Source organism: Palaemon carinicauda, chromosome 34 (genome assembly GCF_036898095.1).
Source record: "Palaemon carinicauda isolate YSFRI2023 chromosome 34, ASM3689809v2, whole genome shotgun sequence".
Taxonomy (NCBI): domain Eukaryota; kingdom Metazoa; phylum Arthropoda; class Malacostraca; order Decapoda; family Palaemonidae; genus Palaemon; species Palaemon carinicauda.
Window position 1 is genome coordinate 7,478,337 of NC_090758.1, and position 8,476 is coordinate 7,486,812.

At 33.4% G+C, this 8,476-nt stretch overlaps 1 pseudogene; it reads left to right on the forward strand.

Moving 5' to 3' along the window:
* The first annotated feature begins 4,815 nt into the window (after positions 1-4,815).
* LOC137626690 (piggyBac transposable element-derived protein 4-like) lies at positions 4,816-6,550 on the forward strand (annotated as a pseudogene).
* Positions 6,551-8,476: the final 1,926 nt, after the last annotated feature.

Here is an 8,476-nt window from a genome sequence, read left to right on the forward strand (position 1 = left end):
AGATTACCCTTATACTCCGTGAGACCACGATCATGGCCTTACCGCTAGAGCCAGTGAGGCCATGATTGTGGCTCGCTAATCTTCTGTTCAATTTCCCTGCTCTCACGTCCCCACTAGACAATTTTGGTGGCCTGGATACGTCACAGCAATGCTTCCTTCCCATTGGCTCACTGATTCCACATCCTGATGTAGCAACCAATGACATAATCAGCTTTTGTTTTAGTCTTGAATGTGGTTGCTTTCGGCGGCAAGTTTCTTGTTGTGTGATACAAACTTATTGGCTACATCTTTTACGTAATATTTCGTATTTATATACCAATATTTATTGATATAATGGTTTCCTGTGATTCTTGAATGTTTTTTGTGTTTTGTAATGAAGGAAAAATGTTTGGCAAAGCAGTGAACAACGAGATTTCATTCATAAGAGTTGGTTTACAAAGACGACATCTTTGCCAAAACGTTTGTGTTGCTGTGCTGTTTGTGTTGTCTACGTGAAATTTGTATTGTGAGCGTTTATTGTGACTCACTATCAGTTTATATATATTACATGCCCAAGTGTAATGCAGGATAACTACTACAAAGGCAAAATCACGCCAAAATGTTATCCTTGTTTTTTTTTTTTTCTTTGAGCGTCGTAGACTCGTTTCGACAGCTGGATGTAAATACACGCAGGTGAGTACAGGTCTCCAATATAAACATTACTTACTGCATACCTTTTTATTTATTTTTAGAAGCATATTTTATTCTGTGCTATCTAGTTGAACAACATTGTTTTAATTTTCTACTATTTTACGGAATATTGTCTATAATCCCACACTCTTACCCTGGATAGGTACGGTGGGTCGTCCGCGACCCCGAGCGTAAAAAAAAAACAGGTTTTTCTCACGTGACTCACCCCCGTGACTGAATTTGTGGGGTGATCGACCTGCAGTAGGTGTCTCGCCTACACGCTCTAGTAGTGTCCAGATGTGCATTGCTGTAGCTGTACTCCTTCCCCGATTTCTGAGACGTGTCGGGGTCGAGCGCGACCGAGTTAATTTGCATAATTATCAAAGTTATTACGTATTATGAAATTGTCGTAGAATGGTGCAACTTGTATAGGTTATCAGTTGTGGAAAGTCTTGGTGGATTGTTTGGCTACCATGTGCATGATTTTTTTTTTAGTTAAGATGTCGTTCATCACCACGAGGACCATTTTACCGCGAGTGCCCCTATTTCCTTTTTTATCATTTTTTTGCCAAGTCATTTTTCCGTAAGATATTGCCGAATAGTGTCGTAAAACTTTTGCTTTTTTAGTGTTGGAAAGTGTGTCTAGATGATCTGGCTACCCATACGTGACTTGGTTTTTTTAGATACGACGTAGTTATTGGTATATTGGGTATTTAACTGCGGTTGCCAATTTCTGTTTTTTTCCAATATTTGTAAAAATTTACTACGTAGTAAGGAATTGCCGTATATTATTGATTTTTTTTCATGTTTATGTGTTAGAAAGTGTGCCTTGATGGTTGGGCTAACACGTGCATGTCTTTTTTTTTATCTGAGATGCCGTATATTAGAATGTTGGGCATTTTACCGCGAGTGCCCCTTTTTCATTTTTTTTCATTTTTTTGCCAAGTCATTTTTCCGTAAGATATTGCCAAATAGTGTGGTAAAACTTTTGCTTTTTTTAGTGTTGGAAAGTATGTCTAGATGATCTGGCTACCCATGCGTGACTTTGTTTTTGTCAAATACGACATAGTTATTGGTATATTGGGTATTTAACTGCTGTTGCCAATTTCTGTTTTTTTTCAGTATTTGTAAAAATTTACTACGTAGTAAGGAATTGCCGTATATTATTGATTTTTTTTTTCATGTTTATGTGTTAGAAAGTGTGCCTTGATGGTTGGGCTAACACGTGCATGTCTTTTTTTTTAAATCTGAGATGCCGTATATTAGAATGTTGGGCATTTTTCCGCGAGTGCCCCTATTTATTTGTTTTGCATTTTTTTGCTTAGTCATGTTACCGTAAGGAATTGGCAAGTAGTGTCGCAAAACTTATATTTTTATAGTGTTGGAAAGTGTTTCTAGATGATCTGGCTACCCATGCCTATTTTTTTTTAGCCAGATATAGCGTATATATAGGTATGTGTTCGATTTTCCTGTGATTGCCATTTTTTCGTTTTTTTCCATTTCTTTCAAAATTACTACGTACTAAGGAACTATTACAGAGTAATGATTCATTTAGATGTTTATTTGTCGGAAAATGTGCCTTGATGGTTTGCCTAGCACGTGACTGAATTTTTTTTTTCTGAAATGCCGTATATTAGAATGTTAGCCATTTTTCCGCGAGTTCCCCTTTTTATTTGTTTTGCATTTTTTTGTTTAGTCATGTTACCGTAAGGAATTGGCAAGTAGTGTCGCAAAACTTATATTTTTATAGTGTTGGAAAGTGTTTCTAGATGATCTGGCTAGCCATGCCTATCTTTTGTTTAGCCAGATATGGTGTATATATAGGTATGTGTTCGATTTTCCTGTGATTGCCATTTTTTCGTTTTTTCCCATTTCTTTCAAAATTACTACGTACTAAGGAACTATCACAGAGTAATGATTCATTTAGATGTTTATTTGTCGGAAAATGTGCCTTGATGGTTTGCCTAGTACGTGGCTGAATTTTTTTTTTCTGAAATGCCGTATATTAGAATGTTGGCCATTTTTCCGCGAGTGACCCTTTTTATTTGTTTTGCATTCTTTTGCTTAGTCATGTTACCGTAAGGAATTGGCAAGTAGTGTCGCAAAACTTGTATTTTTATAGTGTTGGAAAGTGTTTCTAGATGATCTGGCTACCCATGCCTATCTTTATTTTTAGCCAGATATGGCGTATATATAGGTATGTGTTCGATTTTCCTGCGATTGCCACTTTTTCGTTTTTTCCCATTTCTTTCAAAATTACTACGTACTAAGGAACTATAACAGAGTAATGATTCCTCTAGATGTTTATTTGTCTGAAAATTTTGTTTACTTCCTTTTTGATTGAATATCATCAAATTTTTTTAGCTAAAATATTATATTGTTTTACATTTATTTTTTTTTCGATTTTATTTCCCTTCAAAAATTTTTTTTTGGGTCAGAATTTTAATTTTATAGTCGTAAAATAATCGACAATTATCCAGCAACCCACCATACAATTTTTATGCATATCCAAGAATAATTAGATTAGTAATTAACACCTTGAAATTGACATACCCTTCCTACATTTCAAGTGGCAGATTAGGGAGTCTGAGTCAGTGTGGTTGGCGGCCATTTTGTGGACATATCCGAAGCGTAAGTTGCCCTATCTATATATATTCTTGTTCCCTATAGAATTTGTGATATTTTGGTATATTTTTACCTGCATAAATATCATATTATATATTAGATATATCTATTTTTTTTACGAAATTTCTAAGTACTCAAAAAATTACCTTTAGATATGGCCCCTGATATAAATGTAATTTACAAAATAATGAAGATTTTTTTACATATTTCTATTCTAGGATAAGATATGTTTATTCCCTAAAAAAAATAGCCACTTCCTATTTCATTTGGGTACCCAAAAAAATTCATGAAATTTGGACAAATTTTTTGGGCCAAAAAAAGTTACCCTTTTTTTCTCATTTCAGATCTTCACCTCCATGGGTCTGACTTCATCCAAAATACATCAAGATGTGTCCTGAACATTCAAGAATCAATTCCTAAAAGGATTTGTGTATATATGTATAAACTTTTTTTTTATGAATTTTTATGAAAGGTCTTTTTTTTCTACTTAATTTTTTTAAATATTTATAATAAATAGTTTTTCTGCAGATGAGTAGTATTTCTCTTTACAGTTGTTTTAGGCATTCATTGAAGTTTTTTTTGGCAAAAGAAAAAAGGTGGTTACTGCAAAAAACTGATTTTTCAAGAATTTTTTTTGGCGTCGAGGTCGCGCGCGTCCGAGTATACCCTTAAAGGGGTGTCCGAGGAGCGTACCTATCCAGGGTTATTTAAGGAATAAAATATATTATAGGATAAGCCGAATAGTTTCACTTGAAAATTTATGTAACACTTTTCATACATGGGAAACACATCACTTGTGAGGACATTTTCAGTGTAATAATTGAACAAACGAAGTAATGATAAAACACACACTAATATATGTGAGTAACACTTTGTTGTAATTATGATTTTGTTTGCGTCTTGTACTTTTGTATGTCTTTATGAATGTCTTTATGAATGTAATTTACAGTTTTCTCCGCTGGTCTTTGGTGTTGCCTGTTTCAATTTTATATGTGTGTACACACACACACAGATATACATATATATATTTATATATATATATATATATATATATATATATATATATGTATATATATATATATATATATACATATATATATATATATATATATATATATATATATATATATATATATATGTGTGTGTATATATATATATATATATATATATATATATATATATATATATATATATATATATATATATGTGTGTGTGTATATATATATATATATATATATATATATATATATATATATATATATATATATATATATATATATATATATATATATATATATATATATATATATATATATATATATATATATATATATATACACACACATATATATATATATATATATATATATATATATATATATATATATATATATATATATATACATACACATATATATATATATATATATATATATATATATATATATATATATATATATATATATATATATATAGTACTTTTCATAAGGGCACCTTTCCAGATTATCACAACTGATTATTATGGATGATGAGAATGATAGGAGTTTTACCCAGTCAGAGACCTATGATGATGATAGCAATTATGAAGGCTGTTATACTAGTGAGGAAGATATTTTTACTGATGATGAAAGTGACAATGATGATGTATCAGTTGATGAAAGTGATGATAATCCCGATAGTGATAGAAGTGATGAAGGAGACTGGATGAGGGTATTAGACAATGAAGTTGGACCACCTTCAGTTAGATTCACAGGCCATTGTGGACCAATCCATCCCCCAAAACACGATGCCCAACCAATAGAATGCCTGAAGCTCTTTATTACAGATAGTTTTGTTCAGAAAATTGTTGATGAAACTAATCTGTATGCAAGTCAGTGGATCCAATCTTATACTGAGTATCTTCAACAAAAGAAAAGGTCTATGGTCAACTTATGGATCAAACAAGGTCAAACATTTGTGAATGAAATGTTTTCTTTCTTAGGGGTTATTTTGAATATGGGGCTTATCAAGAAACCAACCCTGAGGTCTTACTGGGATTGTACAAATCCAAGCCAGGCAACACCGTGGTTATCTAACCACTTCAACAGAGAGGTTTGAAGTTTTACTCAAGTTCCTGCATTTTGCAGACAATTCAAAAATGCCACCACCAGATCACCCAGCATATAAATTGTATAAAATACAACCAGTTATTGATCACTTCCAGAGAACTTTCAAAAGTCATTATTACCCTGAACGGAAAATATCCATTGATGAAAGTATTATTGGCTTTAGAGGTAAGACCCCTCATTTGCGACAGTATATGCCAAACAAGCATCATGCTAGGTTTGTGATAAAGGGTTGGTGTTTATGCGAGGCAAGAACAGACTATGCTTATGCTTTTGAAATATATAGGGGAACAGCTGGTATGCAAGTAAGTGATATTGGGGCCACATATGACCTTGTTATGAGGCTTCTTGAGAAAGCAGGGTTATTTAATCGTGGTCATCACCTAGGTCTTGATAATTACTTTTCTTCACCTAAGCTTTTTTAAGATCTTTGGCAATATGGCACAACAGCAACTGGAACAGTTCACACTAACCGTAAAGGATTGCCTATGGATGCTATAAAGAAAAAAAAATGAAAAACAAAGAGGTTTCAGAGCGTAGAAAGGGTCCTTTGTTGTGTGTAACTTACAAGGATGGCAAGAAAACACATGTTCTTTTATCTACTTCCTCAAAAGCAGGCTATAAAACTGTAAACAGAACAGGCAAACCTGACAAGATTGTTCCATATATTGTTGATGACTACAATCATGTCATGGGTGGTGTAGACATGAAAGAAACCAAGTTGTACTCGTACCTATCGGAACGTAAGACACTAAAATGAACAAATAAGGGATGCTATTCACTGACTGGGACTGCTGTCCTCAACAGCTGTATACTGTGTGCATCCAATACGTCAAGAAACCCTCCCTTAGATAGATATAAGTTCATGGTCTCCTTAGTCGAGTCACTTTTTCAGAACTATTAGCCGGTAAAAATCGTCAGGAAAGGACGCACTCGTGAACAGATACATGCAGCTTCACTCTCACCAGATCCAATAAGGAGTCCCTCCCATATAGCAATATCTTCAGATGATGGTCATAAAATTGTAAAACTCCCAGTGGGGAAAAAAAGGAATTGTATTGCAGGTCACCTTAAAAGGGTCCGCTCAGGCTATTTCTGTCCAAAATATGATGCTGGGAATTTGTCCTGAGTGCTTCAGTTTTCCACAATAAACTGAATCACTAGGCATCAACTGGAAGGGTTTTATTTACATTATCATTTGATACCTGTAACTCTACTAAAAATAACTATAAAGCCATTTCATAATCATTCAAAGTTACTTTTGAAAAAAAAATGAAATGTTTTTCAGCCTTTCATGTCATCACATTGTTTGGATTTAGGATAGTTTCTGATAATTCATCAAAAAATTCAAAGCAATATCTTTCTATTGATATATAACTTCATTTACTTTAGAGCAGTTCTACTTTTCTGGAATAAAGATCAAACCCAATTATGGAGAATTGGTGATGGCGGCAGTATTTTATGTACGTATTTACATTAGGCTAAAATTTATAAGTCCGGAGTATAATGGTATAGGTCACTCATGAATAGCAAAGGGAAGGGGCACTGACAGTGCCGTATAGACTGACCATATATGCATTTTATCAGAGTCCAAGCCACCTTTGCACTCAAGCTAGGACCAGGGAGGGCCAGGCAATGGATGCTGATGACTCAGCAGGTAGACCTATAGGCTCACAAGGATTCTAATGTTGCAGTCAGTACTAAAAGCTATTGAACTTGAGCTAATCTCGAACACCTATCCAGCATATTGCCAGGCATAGACATTTCAAATCGGTTATCATAAACAGTTTATGTTATTCAATGAAGTTTGATGAATTTTTATATATTATAGAGTCACTATATATAATTTTTACTCAATAAAGGAAATTTCTGTATTAGAAAAATAAAAACTATTCAAATTTGGGAATTATTAAAAATTATGTTATTGGTTTTGCAATTGTATAAATAAAAGTTTTTACCATTGGTAGAACTTTTTAAGCCTATGTTTCTTTTAATGTTCATACTGATGATAATGGATTAGAACGAGAGAGAGAGAGAGAGAGAGAGAGAGAGAGAGAGAGAGAGAGAGAGAGAGAGAGAGTCCTTATCCCTCTCCAAGTAATAAGTGGAATATCTCAATTTTGAATTTCTGAAATTATATCATAGAGAGAGAGTATGGCTATTTCCAAATTCCAATTTCGTGGTTAGAGCCAATGACTCCTTGGATAATAACTTTAGAAATTATATTCTTGTTTAGAGATATTGGTTCCCCGAGTGTAGTTTTGCAGATTAAACTTTTATTCGAAGGTAAATTATCGATACAATAATTCTAATAATATTTAGACTATTAGAGCCTTTTTATTCCGAGTTCGTTATATTTTGCTGGAGAGAGAGAGAGAGAGAGAGAGAGAGAGAGAGAGAGAGAGAGAGAGAGGAGAGAGAGAGAGAGAAAGAGAGAGAGAGAGAAATTTACATAATGCCTTAATGTTTAGAATTTCTTAGCATAAACACGCTCACTGTATTACAATAAAACCTGAGAGAGAGAGAGAGAGAGAGAGAGAGAGAGAGAGAGAGAGAGAGAGAGAGAGAGAGAGAGAGAGAGAGAGAATAATTTACCTTATGCCTTAATGTTTAGAATTTTTTAGTATAAACACGCTCAGACAGAGATCTTTAGAAAAATAATATTTCGACAAGAAATAATAAGATATGCCAATTATGAAGGAATATAGGAATTTCTGTTAAATATGGCCACGCATGGCTAAATGGTACGTTCACTGTCATACAAGCATCATGGACCAGGGTTCGATCCACGGCCGGTCATATGCTATTGTCTTTGAGTGGTTTCACCTCGAGACTCAAATCCCGAGGTCGGTAAGATAATCCAGACATTAATGTATTGAAATATATGGATTATTTGATATATATATATATATATATATATATATATATATATATATATATATATATATATATATATAAATATGTGTGTGTGTGTGTGCGTGTGTGTGTAAGTGAAGATATTTTCCCTGGAACTAAACAAATATCACCACGCCAAAAAACATCGAAATCAACAGACAACGGATACCAACGAAATGTAC